Source organism: Cygnus olor, chromosome 3 (assembly GCF_009769625.2).
Source record: "Cygnus olor isolate bCygOlo1 chromosome 3, bCygOlo1.pri.v2, whole genome shotgun sequence".
NCBI classification, from domain to species: domain Eukaryota; kingdom Metazoa; phylum Chordata; class Aves; order Anseriformes; family Anatidae; genus Cygnus; species Cygnus olor.
In genome coordinates this window covers 53,220,944-53,239,009 of record NC_049171.1, presented here as the reverse complement: position 1 = coordinate 53,239,009, position 18,066 = coordinate 53,220,944, and the positions used below count along the sequence as shown (strand labels likewise).

General features: G+C 41.1%; 1 protein-coding gene across 1 annotated transcript in view; it reads left to right on the top strand.

The window, feature by feature from the left end:
* CEP85L (centrosomal protein 85 like) overlaps window positions 1–18,066 on the top strand; it is a 148,633-nt gene that overhangs the window by 14,861 nt on the left and 115,706 nt on the right. The window lies entirely within an intron of this gene.

The window sequence follows — 18,066 nt, the reverse complement described above, 5'->3', positions numbered from 1 at the left end:
GTAAACATGTTTGTACCACATCTCTTTTCTTAGTATGTTTTACTATCTTGCTACAGAGAAAAGATTTACTTCTGAGTATTTCCCATTTGTTCTCTAAGCTTGACATAAGTCAATGCACAGATCAATGTTTCTGCTTTTTCTTCCCAGTGCTTAAAGCAACCAACAATAAAAAATGCCCTTCATCCTGGGAAAATTTACTGTGATAATCAATTTTTGGGCCAGACTGTGTCTGGTTTGGAGGACAACGTGCAGCTGCATTTTCTCAGGAGGAAAGGACACTGTGCCTGGGCACTTCCTGGCCCCTGGGGGCTGTATCTCCCTTCAGAAAGCCTGCTGCTCTCTCCGAGGGTAAATCTTGTGCCTCTTTTGGCTAGACACCTTACTCCTTCAGAGCGGCCCTCTGCCAGTTGGCAGGATCAGTGCTTGCATGTTTTCTGGCAGGACTTTCAGGCAGAAAACTGCTCGATGCACCGGAATCGAGGCCTACCGCAGCAATACGTCCGTTTTGCTCAGAGTTTGGCAGAGCAGCAGGCAGAGAGGCAGCCTGGCTCAGAGGTGACTTCAGACACAGCCTGGTTTACCGCCTGCTGCCTGGGGTGCTGCCAGCCCGCCCCAGCTCCTTGGGGTCCATGGGGGCCTGGGGGAGGCCTCGGGGCAAGGGACTTTGCCAGGAAAGGCCCTGGGGAACCAGGCTTCCTGGGACACAAGGTGCAAGTTAGTTGTTTGGAGACCCAGGGAGCTGCCTATCTCAGCCAAGAACTAGCCCACATCTAAGCTGTGCTTGATTTATTCCTCCCATGAAAAAAAGTCATTGTTTTCCCACTGACTCTCGGCACTAATAACTCCAGTCTAAGAATGGGAGTGTGATATTCATACCTCTCTTCTCTAAATTTAGTCTAGTCCTGTGCATGCAATGCTTTCTATCAGGTGCTTGATAACCAGTCATGAATTACCCAGTGGTTTGTTGATTTGGGGTGTATGATCCCTCTGGTAAAGCAAGCCAAAACAATTTGTTTTACAAGTTTTTGAACAGCTAGAGGTGGAGTGTCATTAGAGATGTATTCGGCATTGTGAAATCTGTATTCAAACTGAAATGGGCAGATAAATTTTTAAAAATCATTTCATTTTCCTAGGCTTAACACTGTTCTGGCAATGCTGTTTGTGGAAATCAGTTAACATTTCATGTCAATGCCTGAAAGAAAGAGATTTGTTGATTTCGGTTCTTTGCTTAATTGCAAGAATGTCAGTCTAAATAGTACATTAATTTTACTGAAACCAAAAATCATAAAACCATCAGACACTTGGGTCCTGTCTGCACGTTCTGGTGGCATGGTTGGGTATAGTGTGAAGCAAATGAACTGGCCAGCTGGTTTACATCAAATGGCTTCATGATTCCATACAGGATTGTAAACTGGGCCTAACTGGCTCTATTGCTTATGCTTGGTAGATCACTTGGTGTAATTTTCTCTGATGGATCTCTGCCCTCACTGTAGTGTCCTGGAGAGCTGCACTGCAGATGCCTATTCATGCTGCACTTGATGGAGAGCTAAGCGAATAGAGGCACACTACCCAAAAAAGCAATTTCCAATGGCTTTGCGTTAATATTCCTTTCTGTCCTTTTGGAGAGTTCTAGGGGTAAAAATATCATTTAGTCTGGAATCTGTTACCTATTAAGTAGTTGTTACCTTACAGGCATGTCAGTGTTGATGTAAGGTACTGTGATGCAATGCATTTTGCAAAATAATGTCATCTCGCTACTGGAAATCGGACTAAGATAATATACATCACCCTTTGTAGGCCAGTGGCTATGTGTCAATGGCAGCATCTTTTGTTCAGTGACCCGGAACCTGATTTGTAAATGCATTTGTCTGGTTTTATGTTCGTGTGCATCCTTTGTGTTTTTAGTATACTAGTGCTCATGCGAACATATTTCATGAAGCAAGCACCTTGATTAGATTTGGGCTTCTTTAAATATTTCACTTTATCTATCCTAAGTTGCTTCTTCCAGATAACTTCATTTTATTGCTTGTCCAGTATAAAAAACTTGCCAAGTGCCTCACACTCCAGTGCTGTGACACCAGATTACTACAGCTTAACTCTCCCACAGAAACATTTGTGTGCAGTTGTATTTTTATGCACGTTTTAAAATTTGGTTGTGTTCTAAATACACTGTTGAGTGACAACTAGAATTGATTTAGTAAAGATGTAATGGAAAAATACAGGTGCTGGAAGTAACATTTATGATGGCTGGTACTGCAAAAAGAGCAAAACTCAGAGTGCCACCTTAGCTGGCTGGTTGCATTCTCCATTTTTCAATATATAAACATGAAGAAAATAAGGAAATGCAGGGCATAAATGCCTGACAGGTCTTCTAGGCAGCAGCTTTCAATTTGATTTCATGAAGAGTGATATGCAAATGATCATTACACAATGATTTTCAGTGAGAAGAGTGTCACCCTCATTGCACAGTGAAGGCTACAAAGATTACAACAACCACCTTGTGCCTTGGCCAATTTCTCTCTTCTTTTGGCTTGAAAGAGGTACAAGTTCTAGATTAGAAATCTAATTCATTACATGATTTTGTGAGTTTTCTGTGATTTGTGTTCTATGGCTCATTCATGTTCTGTGTATCACCACAAGATTATCAATAGAGCCATTTCAAGAAAAAGAGCTGTAGACCCCTACGCACTTGTCAGATGGTGATGGAGCCTGTGGCAGGCAGAGATAGGAGTTGGCTCCAGTCCCCCCGCAGTGCCAGGCTGCAAGCACAGGGGCTGGGCACACACACAGCGTTTTGGATGTGAAGTGGTCTGTGAATTACATTCAAAATGGTTGTTGTATGGTGCTTCAGCTGTGAAAGGGTTCTCTCTGTCTCTAGAGAGGGCACTGATAAAGAGAGAGCTTTTTTTTTTTTTCCTGGTGAGGTCTGTAAGTGATATAAATACTGGTAAAATAATAAGTGATTCAAGGAATATATTAACTGCTCAGTCTAATAAGAATTACTTGGTGATTTGGTCACAATAAATACCATTCATTTTATTCCAGTGGTGTACAATTTAACATAACTGGAAAAAATATCCTGGTTAGACCTATAGGTTGGGATACTACATCTTAAAAAATTAAGACTCTAAGAAAGATTATGAAGTCTTTGTAGTACAGAGAATACTTTCAGTGTATGTTTCCAGCTCAGTTTTCAATCAGTAAAAGAGGCTAACACAAGTTTTAGTTGCACAGAAGGGGCAGTTCTCACGACATCGGAAACACTGGGTGCACTGACAGTGTCTGGGCAACAAGAAACGTGTGAGTACAGGAGGCAGGTTAAAGAAGGGCCAAAGATATGTCCAAGAGCTGGAAATCAGGCCTTGCAATGTTCAGCTTCAGGTATTCAACACTATTGGTTAACAGTGGTTGAACGGATTTGGCTCTCTACTGTGTACAAATGCATCCATAGCAGAAATATACCTGACAAGAGGAGTCATTTCACGTGGTCCATTGCCTGGAAGCTGTTGTTAAACAAATCCAGCATTGAAATAAGAGGCATTTCCTAGCAATGAGGGTAATTAAACACCAGAACAACTTATTAAGAAGGGTGGTAAATGCACAATTACTTAGATTTGTCAAGACAAGGCTAGACCTCTGTTAAGAACAGAAACAATGATTCAGTTTGAGCCTTTTTAGTTTCCTATACCTATAATCATCTTTTCTGGTCTTGAAATCTTTGAATCTAAATTTCCTTGTCCAGCCCTTTCTGTAACAAGCCATGAGGAAAGCAGGGCTGCTTGCACCTTAGCCACTTAGTACAACACATACAGTTTGGAATAAAATCTTAGTTAACTGATAATTAACTGATCATATCTTGGGCTTTGGCCAGCCATATGCTGGTGTCAGGAAGGATTTATTTTCTCCACCCACGCACAGGCGATTGGTTATACCCCTGATGGATTCTTCTTCATCTTCCAGTCTTGAGCCGCAGACACGATCCTAGACAGAGAGGGCTGCTGCTCCGGGCTGGCTCTGGGATGTGCCTTCCTCAGGCGCTTGCTTGTGTGTCTTGCTGACACTCCCCAAATCAAATCCATATGCAACAGTTTGAGAACTTGGGTAGGAATTATTTCTGAGGCCAGATTAAGAGGGATCATGGGGTTTTTCAGCCTCTTATGTAGCATAAGGCATGCCTGGGATATCTTACAGCACTTGAGATCACCCCTGTGCCTAACCAATTCAGTGCCTTTGACTCAGTTGTTACTGGTGTCAGGGTTTCTCCTGCTCAGTTTGTAGGGTGCACAACTCAGTCTTTTGAGGACTGAGAAATTTGAGTGTAAGAGAAACCCAGAAACTATCTGGATGCAATTCTATGTCCTGCAGAATGGAAGAACTGAAACTAGAGAAATGGATAATGATTCTTGCATTTAACCTTCACAAAAAACATTGTTATTGATCAACTAGTGTAATGATGACCATCCCGTAATACCTTAGTTACTTAACCGAGTTCTTATATGGACAAAATGATAAAAGCAGAAACAAAACCAATGTATCCTTTTTTCTAAAGCTTTTTTCCATGGTCTGAGCCAAGAGGTAAGTCTCGCTGATGAATGTAAACATGTTAGAGCTGCGCCTGCGCAAAGAGCCTGTGTTGACTCCTTGGGATCCAATCAGACATAAAACCCGGACACTACTCTCAAGTGAGGTTACAAAAAGTTGGGGAAGCTCTGGTCTGGTTGATGCTCTGCTTTCCAGATTGTAGACTCTGCCTTCCTTCCTTCTGCAGACTACAAATCTTCATCTCCACACAAATCCCTCAGAGCTGTTAGATTTTTCCTTACAACCTGAAAGCAAGCATCCAACTTGCTCTCCTATATGGAAAATTGTGTGTTTCCCAAATCAATCCCAGCTGGCTTGCTGGGACTTCCTTTGCTGTCAGGAAGTTTTTAATTGGCATGCACTGAAAATCTGGGGCCTGTCACACTCAGTGCCCATACTCAGTTTTAGCCCCTTTTTTTGTTGTTGTTTTCAGCAAGAGCTGAGAACACTGACATTCACCCAGCGTGTTTCCTCTGTACTGAATTCCTCTACGTTGAATGACTAACAAGAGACCAAGGAACACTGTGAAGATATCTTTTCATTGCTTGTGCTCAGATTTTCCATTCATTGCCAAGACCCAGCATCCATTTCCAGCAGTAAATGTCATGCACACAATAGCTCTGCTGTCGGTGTGAAAACCTAGCTTAACTAGAAGAGGAGGCATAAAAGATCAGATCACATCCTCTGTGTGCAAAACTGTACGATCCAGAACAAGTCTCATACAGGCAGTTCAAAATAGATTAATTAGACAGCGTTGTATCCTAAGGCTTCATTGTCTGCCCGCATCAAATGTATTTTTTTTATTTGAACTGTCTTAACATGTCTAGGCACTAAAAGTGATTATGGTCCTTACTTGACCAAAAGAAGGCAGCATTTGAAAGAAGATTTCCAGACTAGAGACTTGACTACATATAAGTCTTCACGTGGGTGAACCGTGGTTGAGCGAACACAAGGACATAGTGGGGCTGCTTGTCCTTACCCGTCTTGGAGCAGACAATATTCCAGATGCCACGTTTAAGCAAGGTGGGCTGTGGCTTTATCTCACCATTTGCATGCGAGGGGCTGCAAATGAAGATCGTACAGGACAACAGAAAGTAGAGCCAGCCAAGTCCCAGTGCAAGGCAGTGTTGAAAAGCAAACACTAGAGAAAGTGTTTGAGGTCAGTCACTGAACCAGGAGCGGGACGCAGAGCAAAGTCTGAATCTTCTGCCTTGTAGTTTGACCTTCACTGCATAGTACGCAAACTGGCTTAAAAACTGTGTAAATGCCTTAGTGCAGAAGTGAATCATGTATGAGAATATTTCTCCAGCTTTATATAGTCTGATTTGAAAAATAATATAGCATGTAATGAATAAATGATATGCCCTGGCATTTGGTGGTGTTTGTGAGATATAAGTCTATTTCTAGTGCAGTGTAGGCTTAAATAGCCGAGTGGTGTTTATAGGAGATAGGCTGCTGCATTCCTTTACAGTTTGCTAATATGCACTAGTCTACTGAACTAAGCCAGCCCTGCACTGGATAAACACATGGGACTCTGTTCATCTATAGGATGATGTGAATAAACCATTGTGCCTTCACGGGAGATCTGTGCATGCATCATGTCTTAAGCTGTGAAAAAAAGAAAACAGAATTTAACCTAATTGACTGTGTTCATTGGATACAGTCCCAGGCTCTGTATATGCCTTAGTTTACCTGCTTGTAGCTTGGAATAAAAATAATCTATAGCTGGAAGATCTTTGTGATGGACACTAAAATTCCATCAAGATGGTTGTGAAGTTTACTTTATTCTTGTAAAACTCTTCAGGATCTTTGTTTTAAATGTGCTTAAACCAGAAATGCTATCTACTATGAGTTTATTTTGCTGCTGTTCAATGCTTTCAATGTTGCATCATCACATTAAGAGATACATAAACGAAGCCATGACATTTTGACTGGATTATTGTAGAAGACGTTGTTCTGTACAGTTCTTCAGCTGGAGAACAGAAGCATCGGTTCTCTTTGTATTGGCAAGTATATTAGAGAGATAGAGATACATAGCTGTGTAGTGCCACCACAAAGTAGAATAGGAAGGGAAAAAATCATTTTTTATGGCTGGATTGACATTCAGTCAGTGGAAAAAAAATAAAGCTAAGACAATAGGGCAAATGTTCATGATTGTTCCTCTTCAAGATAATTCTGACTTGTTACGAAGTGACTCTAAATCCAAATTTACAGTGGTTGTCTTTCTCTGCAGTGACCTGAAAACAATGTCTGAACTTCTCTAGATGCAGCATTAGAAGTATCAGACTTTATTCAGAATCCTGCCTTCAGTCTCCAAAAAGTCAAATCCCATCCAGCTTATTAGAAAGGTGCTGAGCCAAAGTCCCTGATCCTTTCTTGGATCTTGCTTGGGTAGCAGCTAAGTGAAAAGCTTCATCCAGTTCTGCTCATGCAGCTCCCTCTTATCTCGTTCCCACTCTTTTACTGAGAACCATTTTAGCTGAGATTATGGCTGTGATCAGTTAATTAAGCCAATGTGGAACAGTTTAGACAGAAGCATGCAGAGAGCCAAGGCATGATTTTCACTTGTAGAATCTAGATCTTTAGAAGGAAAACATAAACATGCGGAACTATCTAGCCACTTGGAAATAAATAGTATATATGGTGCTTGAATGCTGTTTAACTCCAGAGGGGGTCTCTGTGACTGGAACTGCAAAGCTCTGGAAGTGGCTTCCTAATGGGAACAAGGACAGGTCACGAACGAGGTAACTAAAGTAGCTGCTTGAATGGTTATATTAATGCCCAGAAGGAAATGTCCATTACTTTTTTTTTCCAGGGCTTTCTATTGTATCTTTCTCATTTAACAACAATCCCTGTATACAAGGAAGGGCATTTTGGGGGAGGGAAATAATTCTTTCAGCAACGTCCTTTTGCTTTCAGACTAGCTGAGATTGTTTTCGTCTTTCTTAGAAACCCTGATGAGCCAGTGAGCAGCGTCGGCTGCTTGGTTGGAATTTCTCTTTGTGTGTTTACTGTGACCAAAAAGGTCTCAGCTCGTAAGCAAACTGCAAAGCATTGAGCAAGGATGCGTTTTGAAAGACAAGAACAGCTGAGCGTTTCTGGAGGCTGTGCAGTTTGCTGATTATTGTGGTCTCCAGGCTGATTTTGCTTACAGTTACATGTGTGGGATTTGTCTGCATATCCAGTGTTATAAATTATTCCAAACAGGAATCAGTATAATGCTGCTCCACAAACTACCCTTTCTCTCTATCCAAAATAAAAGAATTTTTCTCCAAATCTGCATGTTGTCAGAGATGTCTATTCATGCTTTCTCCTTTCCTTCCTTTATCTTCCTTCCCTCCTTGCTCTTTTTTTCTTTTTCTTTTCCTTTTTCCTTTTCTTTTTCCTTTTTTTCTCCTCTTCCTCTTCCTCTCTTTTTTTTTTTCTTTCTTTTTCTTGTTCTACTTCTTTCTTTCTTTCTTTCACTTCCATTTTCTGTTTCTTTCTGTTTCTTTCTGAAGTGACGACATTCTTTTGGAGGGAACAAATAACCTTTATGCTTTGTTTATTGCTTTCTGAAACATTTTGTATGAAGAGAGCTCATGATGCGTATCTTGGAGGTGGTCCCTCTGACCCCCTGTGAGCCTAGCAGTTTTCCTGGTTTTGGAACAGGATTGGGCCCCTCACATGGATTTCAGTACTGACTGCCCAGACTGCCTGAAAGCAAGCAAGAAGAGAAAGACTAATCAATCTACTTGTTTATTTGCCTAAAGCTTTTACCTCAGAAAAGCTTGCTCAGTTTCTGAACTGTTGACTTCATGAAGAGACCACGAAAACTCAAGAAACTGATACTAACAATCGTCTAAAAAGGCATTACTTGATAGTACTCGTATATGTTTCTTTGTAGCATCCAGAAAATTAGATTTGACTGTTGCTATTTGGTAAGAACCAGCAGTGCACGTCCTGCTGTTTGAGAGGCAAATGAAAATTCAGGGCCTCCTACCAGGAGCCTGTTTCTTATTTCTGAAAAGCTAACTATGCTTTAATTGTGGCTTAGAAGTTAATGTTATTTCAGAATTGTCTTCTTAATTCCCATAACTCCTATTCTGCAGATGTGGAAAATCACCCTCTTTGCTATCTTGCCCATGACTCTCTTCGTTACAATCTGCTAAGGGTCCAAAATCTCTTATGAACTGACTATGAATTTCAACTTGCTTTTCTTTTTCTGGGGAATAGGGTAGGGGGAACCATAGCAGAAAACAACCCATCTGTACTGCTACTGAACAACTTACCCTGCTGTAATAAAGAACTCCTTTCAGCCAGGACTTCTGTTTAGGTCAGCCAAGAGGAATTGTAATTTCTTGGGTACATCTTCTACCCTTCTCTTCTTCCTAAGGGAAAACATAGTGTTCATGAGGGAAGTTGATACTCTGCCGGGCAAGAAAAACACGTGGCATTTGAAAAATTAAAGCTGTCCTAGCCTCTTTTCTAATGTAACCGTTCTTTCTCTATTAGCCAACTGTGTATACCTAGCATGAAAGTGTTCAGAACATAGTATTTAAAAGTATTATGAAAACAGTCATTTTCTAAAAAGTGCTTTTGTTGTAAATTTTACCCATTCTTCAGTACTTTTTCTGACAGCTATGCACAGCATAGTTAGTAATTGGATTGGTTTTGTTCTCCCTGTAAATATTTAAAAGTGTTTAGTTTAAATGATAGACTTGAAACTGGTCAGTAATAACGGCATCACTGTTAGAACACAATACATTTTTAACAAAAACTCAGCTTACTAAACCATGAATAAACAATTCTACAGGTCATAAGTACCTTTAGCAAAGCCCACAGGCAGGACTTATAACTGAAGGGCCCTGAGCTCTCTCCCCAGCTCCATGTGGGCTGTTGTGTGCCTGGCCTTTACGGTCTTTGAAATGGATGCAGCTGTACTCATTCAGCTCATTTGGAAATGGTGTCTGAAAGTGCAGGGCAGAATGAAAGAGCATGAAGGCCTGGACAGATGAATATTTTTTACCTGCTCTGTGAAATCCTCAGCACACATATGTACGCACACGCACGTGTACACACACAAACACACTTCTTATCACGAACATCTGTTATGAAGCATTAGCTGGTTTCTTCTGCAGGTACTAGTAACCCACTAAATGAGTTGGCTTTTTATTTGCTGTAGCTGAAAAGGACTGAAGCGATTGGCAGTGCCTGCATCGAAGACAAAATATGACAAAAGGATTCGTGCTGTGCTTAAAGATCTGGAGCAGACCTGCATCACACTCATTTCCCACCCAAAAGTGCTACTGTCCGACACTGTGACTTGTTTATAGGGACAGTTCTCTCTTTTCTGTGCTGAGACCTAAGCTGAATCAAGTCTGCCACTCTTCTGTTAAAACTAATAGTGTGACTGACTGTCAAATAACAGGAAATTATATGGAGCGAGTTTTGTACTTAAAAATAGAAACGACGAGGGAGGGGGAAGAGCACATTCAGAAATCTGGCTTTTTATTCTTTGCCAAACAGTCCCGCTCTCAGGCAGATTTTGCAAAAAGCTCACACCATATGGGAAGATAAGAGCTTGGGAAAACCTGACCGTGAGTTCCTTCGAAAATGTCGTCTTTCTGGGATGGTACACAGTCTGATTAAACTGCAGAACTAATTGAATAATTTATTCTGTGGTCTAACGTGTTTATTCTTCCTTGCACATAATCAGTTGTGTTGGTACTGAGGTCCATTCAAGCAACAGGTTACTTTTCAAGTTTTTTCAAGTGAGCCGGAGACCCTGCAGATGCATCAGGCAGAGCTTCCCTGCAGACCAGAGCCACGGGGACTCCAGGCCTTTGTCTTCTTCTGCACCGAACTGGTAACTCTTGTCTCTGCCCTTTTTTTGGTAAATCAGGCCACAGTACTTCATGGAGCTTGTGAGTCCATATTGTGCTGCTCCATATGGACTTACCATCATGCAGGGAGGACCCTGTACTGCGGCTGGGGGAATGTTTGCAGTCGCTGAGGGTCAGGGCAGTGAAAACCTGTATGGCAATCACTGGGCAAAAGGATTTCTGTAGCTAGCTGTAGGTAAGGTTGATTGGGACTCTTTGCAGTACCATGCAGGAGAGTCCAGTTCAGTGACTGCTCACTGGTATTTTAAACGAATGAGTTTTTAGCAAACTAATCTCTAACCATACGGTCCAGTTTGAGTCCCTGTATATAGTTCATGTAAAAATATACTTAAAAGTAATACAAAAGATTATGCTAAAAAAAAAGGAGGGAAAGTTAGGGACTTTACTAGATGAGGAAACAGTTCACAGCCTCTCAAACAACACGGTTGGACCTGCTTGATTCAACTTGGCTTACAAATTGACTTGCTAGCCCAGTGCAGCTACTGTATTTAATAACTCCTGTATTTTTTTCCAAGAAGAAACTAAACTGTGAACATTTTCTTCCCATCTGTGTTCATCCAGCCACACTTGAATTTGCAGTAGATCATGTTTTGTTTGTCAGGGTGAGCTTCTAGAGGATTAGCCGGGAGGAACAAAACATTGGTCATTTGAATTCTGAAACTTCTTGGTGCTTCAGAACTGATCTGGAAATCTTGCAAGGGAAAGCCTTCTTCTGAACATTTAATGTGCCTCATGATGAAAAAACACAATCTTTGGTAGTGATAATTCAATGCTTCTGTAGAGGCAGTTTCAGAAATTAAAGCACAATGCAGCAAATGCTGAATATAGACCTAAGTAAAATGGTTGGTAGTTTTTCTTACTCTGTGCAAGTGACTTTATGTTGAAATATATAAGCTCAAGGATAAATAACACATAGTATCACAGGAAATGTTATTGTTTGATTAAGTTCTGCTTTTAGAGTTTGCCACAGACTTCTAGGGTTTTAGATCTTTGCGATTATTTTAGAGGTCTGTTATATTCAACTTTCAGAGGTGATACATTATCTTCAAACATAGAAATGAAAGACAAGTAATATTTGCATGTCTTTAAAGATACTTTATTACAATTGTCTGTTTCCTTTTCATTTCTTTCTCATTTTTCTACTCTATTTTTTAACTGTAGTGGCTGTGCTAAGTTAAGTTCCTGTCACGGTGACCACTGTGGGTACATTCCAGCAGGGCCATGGTCATGAAAGTCTCATGTAATGAAAGCTCAGTAAGAACTAAACAATAAAGTATAGAGCATATTTTACAGTAATGTCCTGTATTAACCAACAAATTGGAATTATGATTATACAATTTATTTTTAACAGATGTAACCACGTAACCTTATTGAGACACTAGAACGGCAAATGGGTGCATTACCTGGTGCAATTCATAAACCACAGGATTCCTAAAGTAGTGGGACAGTCCAGGAAATTTAAGCAGCAACACTAATGCTTTTATGCTTCTTTTAAAGCTTATGTACTTTAAAGCAACATGTCCATTTACAAGCTCAATTTCTTGTTGTTTTCTCCGTGACCAAAGATCAAGCTGCATGTTTACTACGTCGCTTCCAATATCAATTTTGTCACTTGAGCAATGCGTTATAAGTAGGATACTAGAGAAAGTGCTTGCAGCCAAGTCTGAGTCTCAAAGTTACTTTTAATAAACATTCTTGTCTGTGTTAATTTTAAATCAAAAGCAAAACAGTCTAAGGGTACTGCTGTGGAATCGCAGTATATCATACACTAACCTTGAGGTTCTGTGGAGAAAATCTGATGGGCATCGTGGCCAGTGCAAATTAGCACAGTCCACTTTTGTGCATTTCAGTAATTTTCTACTTGTTTTGGTGACCTGGATTTGTCTAAAGAAGTGTATACTAATGTATAAATTTATCAGTTTAATGTCAGAATGCTATTAAAATAATGATGGATATGTGCACTGCTCAAGGAGTGGGCTGCTGCTGGGACATCTGCAAGTGGTGTGCTGTGTGGGCTTACTAATGTCTTTTTAGACTGAATTTTCATTATAGTATATAGTACCAAATTATGGTAGAATCAGGGGCGGTGATCATTGCAGAATCAAAGACAACTTACAAAAAAAATGAGGTGGAGGGGAGCTTCACGAAGTTATCATATTTATAGTTAAAGCATGAAATAAATTTTTCCATCTGACTATTACATATGGGCATCTGACAGCACTGAGCTGACTAAACTGAGCAGTGGCATGGTGCTTTCTTTCACTTTACTGAAATTTCATCCCTTTGCAGTAATACTGGGTTGGCTTAAACACAAGCGAGCAGATTTTTTTTGACTGGTCATGTTTGTAGGTTATATTTCTGACTCGGAGTAAACAAATCCTGTGTTTCGGGCTATAAGCAGACAGTGATGGGCATTTGGAAGAACTTTCCATTTGCAACTACTGATATAATGTTGCACTGCTGGCTGGTTGTGCTCTAGGATGTTTGGCCTTCTGTTACAGCATCACCTGTAGTTTTTTAAGCTCTGTATTTCTCAAAAGTTAGAGAATTCAGTGGGGGTGTTTGTTGCAAAAGGAAAGCGGGATTTATTCCTTCTGCACAGAGGTCGGGATGGGGCAGATAAACTCACTGCATGCTCTGATCCTTTCTGTGTTTCAGTGACTGAATACAAAGGGAATGTTTTCTGATTAACCTTTAAAGTAGGTAGGTTTTAAACAGATCAAGCTGAATGCTGTTTTCTGCTTCTGATATGGCAGTTATTTCACTTTTGTGGTGGAGGTTAATCTGCATAAAGCAGCTTAAAAAATCTGCAAGTCATTGAATAGCAATATCGTCCATTGCTTTATCCGCCTGCACTCATTTATCTATGCATAACATCAAGTCAAGCAAGACTGCCTTGAAGTAAAATGTCAACTGCAAAAGCTCAAACATTGCCAGTGGCAGTCGGGTTGAAAACCTGGCCTGCAGCACTGCTGAAGCTTCTTAGGCTCTAGCATAAGCTAAAGCACAGAAAAATAAACACAAAAAAGTTTAGCATTTTGATCATTCTGAATTGGAAGGGTTTGGTATAGCCATTTTGAAACTGTATCATGCCTGCCTAATCCGATGACTGGTAGTGCAGTTATCTCGTGGCTACATTTTCTTCATTTTGCTGGCCTTGCTCTCTGAAGAACACCAAAGAAATACCAAAGAATACCAAATCATTTTTTGATTAACTGTTATCAGAGAAGTCTCTTGACTACAACAGGTCTCAAATATGACCTTCATTGGTTGCTCCAGCATCAGAACAGATGCAGAATATCACCAAGAGATCTCATTCCTCCCTCTAAAGTGGCTTTACAGCCTGTTATGTCTTTTTATCTTGGACCTACTGGAAAAAAAAAAAAGGATGGGTGCTCCTAAAATCAGGCAGTCTGTTCTGAGAAGAGAAGGTGACTAGGGTGGGTTCAAGAAAAAGAGAACTGTAGAAACTGTAAAAAAGTCATGCAACAGGAGTAGGAGAAACATTTTTATTTATTTATTTATTTATTTATTGAAATGTACTTTGTCTAAATGCTATGTCCTGAAGTTGGGTAAGTTAGTGAGTCCCACCAGGACGAGGGGAAGAGGCTGGCTGCTCCGGCACAGGCAGTCTGCTCTTGAACGTGTTAGGAGCCAACCCTGGATGCTGCCAGGAAGCTGCTGAGGCCTGTAGGTTTTTAAATATTCTCTCCATCCCCTCCTAAGTTCCTTATATTTCCCTTTCTTGCCCAATGCCTTTTGGAGAGGAGGCGATGGAGGTGAGGAATAACAGAACTAAAAACTTTCCCCGTGAGAAGAACACATCTGGGAAATTCCTGGTTGTTTTTACAAGTTACTGGTTAAATGCCACTGGATTCCACACCTGAGATGTGTTCTTCCTGTGGTATCAGAGTTAATGACTGTGGGATTATTGTTTTAAATCTCTTAGATTTATTTTTAAATCATATGAGCAAAAAAAAAAAGTGTTTGTCCTGCCCACCAGTAATGAATCATGTACAATCCCCAAGTCCCAAGGGTTTTCTAGCAATGATGTAAACTAAAACGTTTTCAGGCTGAGATTCTCAGGTGAAAATCTGGTTCTGAAATGTTAAGAAGAATCTGAAATTTCAGGAGGCTTGTAATAAACCATAGCTATGGTAACATTAAGCTTCTTGGTTTTATTCTGTCTCGTGGTTTAAGCTGTTACTGAAAGCGCAGGGCTAAGCAGATTCAAAGCCGTATCAGTTTGTGTACCTTTGTGGAAGACATGCTTTCTAATTTGCTCAAAGGAAAAGGCAAAAAGAAAAGCGTCGCATACACCATGTTATTTCATGATGCCTGCTTTGCAGATATCAGCTGACACAGTTTATTGTTACTGCTATACAGTGCATGCAATGTACTTTTAGTGGAACATTTCAGTCTTTTATAGACCAACCTGCTCCTACCAGCAGGGTGCAATTTGTCAGGTACGCTAAGCTGTTAGCTACAGTCCCACCCCATGCAGTTTCACATCTCACTTTGTAACATACGTAGCTGCTTTTTGGCAAAGCAAGGCTTCTTGCCTTCTAAGGCTTCTTAAAGGTTGCTTGGACTTTGCCAGGACACAGTGTTCAACCGAAAAAGTAGAGGGCGGAGGAAAATGGTTTCTGTACTTAGTGAAATAACTCAATAGCTGAAAACCTGTGATTTTAATTTCCAAGTCATTTACGAGGTGTGTTTGCAGGAATGCTGCTGCTGATTTTTGATAGAATGCATACATCTTTGATGTCTTAATTAGTGGAAATAGTCTGCATCTTCTTGGAACAACGTTTAGCTATTTAGTATAAGGGTTTTCTTAAAATAATCTTTTAATTCCCTTTTAATTCTATTAAATGTGAAAGCAAGTGTGTAGTTTAAATATTGAACACATTTCTGCCTTTAATCAAAGAAAAAGGCTGCTTTCAGAGGTTACGTTTCAGCTTAATTCCATTTAGAGCATTATGTTTTTATTCAGGGAAGGAAAAAAAAAAGAAGATACGTGATTTCTGAACGGAGAGATAGATCACAAATCCTTGGGTAAGATGGGCTGTAATTGACATTAATGGGACAGCATCTGCTTAGTACCAATACTTAAGCTATTACTTTCCATTGTTGTTTTCCTTTGTTGACCCTGCCAAGAGGGTGGAGTCTGTGTCATGAGGAACGAGGTGGGGAAAAGGCCTTTCAGACAATAGGGACTTGAGTCCATTCATTGTCTGGAGCACCACATTTCACAATAATTATGCTGGGGTGCAGGCTGTTTCCACTTACTGCTGATTTACGTGCAAGGTTACGAGGTCTCCCTGGCACCACACTGCCACTTTCTGTGAGTATCCTCAACTTTATACCCCCGTGGAGGGGGGCAGTGTTGGAACACAGATTTCCATGCTCCTAATTCTTACCAACCCGCGAGATTTAAAGGGTGATAAACTAGCCTGAGTGGTCTTAGTGTAAGCAGGCACCGCTAGGTGCCAAGGCACAAATGCAGGCACAGGGGACCAGAGCCAGCAGTACCCATCCGCTCTGCTCAGCTGGGCCACGTAGATGGAAGAACATGGACTTGTTACAAAGGGGGGCCTGGGATGTCCTCAGGGCCCCCTGCATTTCCAAGCTGAGATCCGTGTAAAGGAACTGCTTGCTTCAGCAACAATAAATAGCACAAACTCATCTTTGCTGGAGGTCTAATCCAGCTAACACAGTGTTCGTTTGTTTGTTTGTTTTTTTAATAGGTTTTTGAGAATCTGAAACAGATTCTGCTCCCTATCTAGAACTGTGTGCTCAGGCAGACTGCAGATGTAAAATGTATCTGGACAGTGAATACAGCATTAGCCAGCTAAGTTTATTCATAGAGTGAAGCTACTGCCTTCAGTTTGGCCCAGTTTCCAGGCAGATACACTGAGGCTATTTGCTTTACTACGTCCATTCAGTTGCTATAAAAATAACTTAAAATCCAATCAAAACAATGGCCGTGTCTGAGGTTCGGCTATCTGACTGCTTAGATTAAAGTACTTTTTTTTTTTTTGGTCTGAGCAGTAACACTAAAAGCCCAGAAGGACCAGCTCAGACACCCTGGAAGACACGAAGCTGCTGAGTCAACGTCCCCCTGCAAGCAGTGTGACGGAAATGATTCAGCCCAAACAACTGCTGGTGCTCTGCCACGCCGATCCCCTCCTTTTTCCCTGCTTTTTTTCCTCTGCAGCATTGTTCATGAGCAGACGAGAGACATATGAAACTGTAAAGCCTCCACGAAGGGCAGTGCTGAGACACATAACAGCACTGCAGTGACGTGTAGTAGGAGACGAAAGAACCATTACCACATGGTTTGTGGGCATGCAGCTTTCTGGTGTCATGATATGCCATGGGATTCTCGCAGCTGCGCTATAGGGCAGCATTACAGACGCCACAGTTCTGCACTGATGGGGGAAGTTTTTTACTCACTAGACGTTAGAAGCCTTCCCCTTCTTGATACTCGGCTTCCTCACAGATCACTGTGCGCCCTTCTGAATATGCTAGCTACACAACACTCACCCAAAGTTTAGCAAACTCAACAGAACAGCATGAAAGAAATGTTATATGCAGGCAGGCTCTTTAAGGAGGTCTTGGACTAAGCTGTTTACTCGTTTCTTGGTGCTGGGGGCATTGCAAGATAGACCAGCTTTTATTCCCCCTTCTTACATTCATGTTTACCTGCCGTGTTCTCGCTAACATTCTTCAGTATCGAAGCTGCCTTCTGGGCTGGCAGGCTGCACGTTTTCACTGGGATGTTTTCAGCGGCAACTTAGTCTCTCCCATTGCTATTTGCGGTGTCTTGAAAGTGCACCCAACCTTCTGGCACTCGGAGGACCTCTAGAAACATTCTGATGGTCCTGACGGGATCTTCTGGAGCAGACAAGCATCACTTTTAGTACATGTGGTTTTTTTATTCAGTATTTACTAACTTTTTGAAGCCTGTTTCTACAGCTTTACCTAGAAGTGTGATAGTTTTGCTCCCTAGGTACAATGAGCTGGTGAGGAGTGCACGCCATGTCAGGTCTTCGCTGAGAACATAAGGACTTTTTGTGGATAAGAAGGGAGACAAAACAATATGCAAGCATTCCTACCTGCTCATTCCTGTGTTTCTGAGGCCTCTTTTTTACTGAGTACATTCTGAATACCTAGCTAGGCATAAATAAAATATGACTTGTGCTGAAATCTAACCTATAATTTCCCAAAGAGATAAAAGCTATTCCGTGATAATCAGCTACTATTAAAAATGCATTTGGTCAGCAGGAAGTATTTGAACACAGATTTTATTTATTGATTGCGTGCGTTCCCACAAGAAGTGCTCCTGTTTCACCTCACCTCTCTACGCCTATGTCCATCGTACTTGGCAATAAAACCTGAAGGCTTGTTTTCCTATCTTGGTAGTGGTGGGTTCTGTGATTTTGGGATGGTTACACTAAAGTTAGAAGCCATCTTGAGTATTTTCTCCTTCACTTTATGATGTGATGGGCAATGTGGATTGCTGGTAGGTTCAGAAGGTAGCTTCCAACAGGGACCGCTGGGCTCCAGTTGCAAACCAACAACAGTAACACGAACGCTG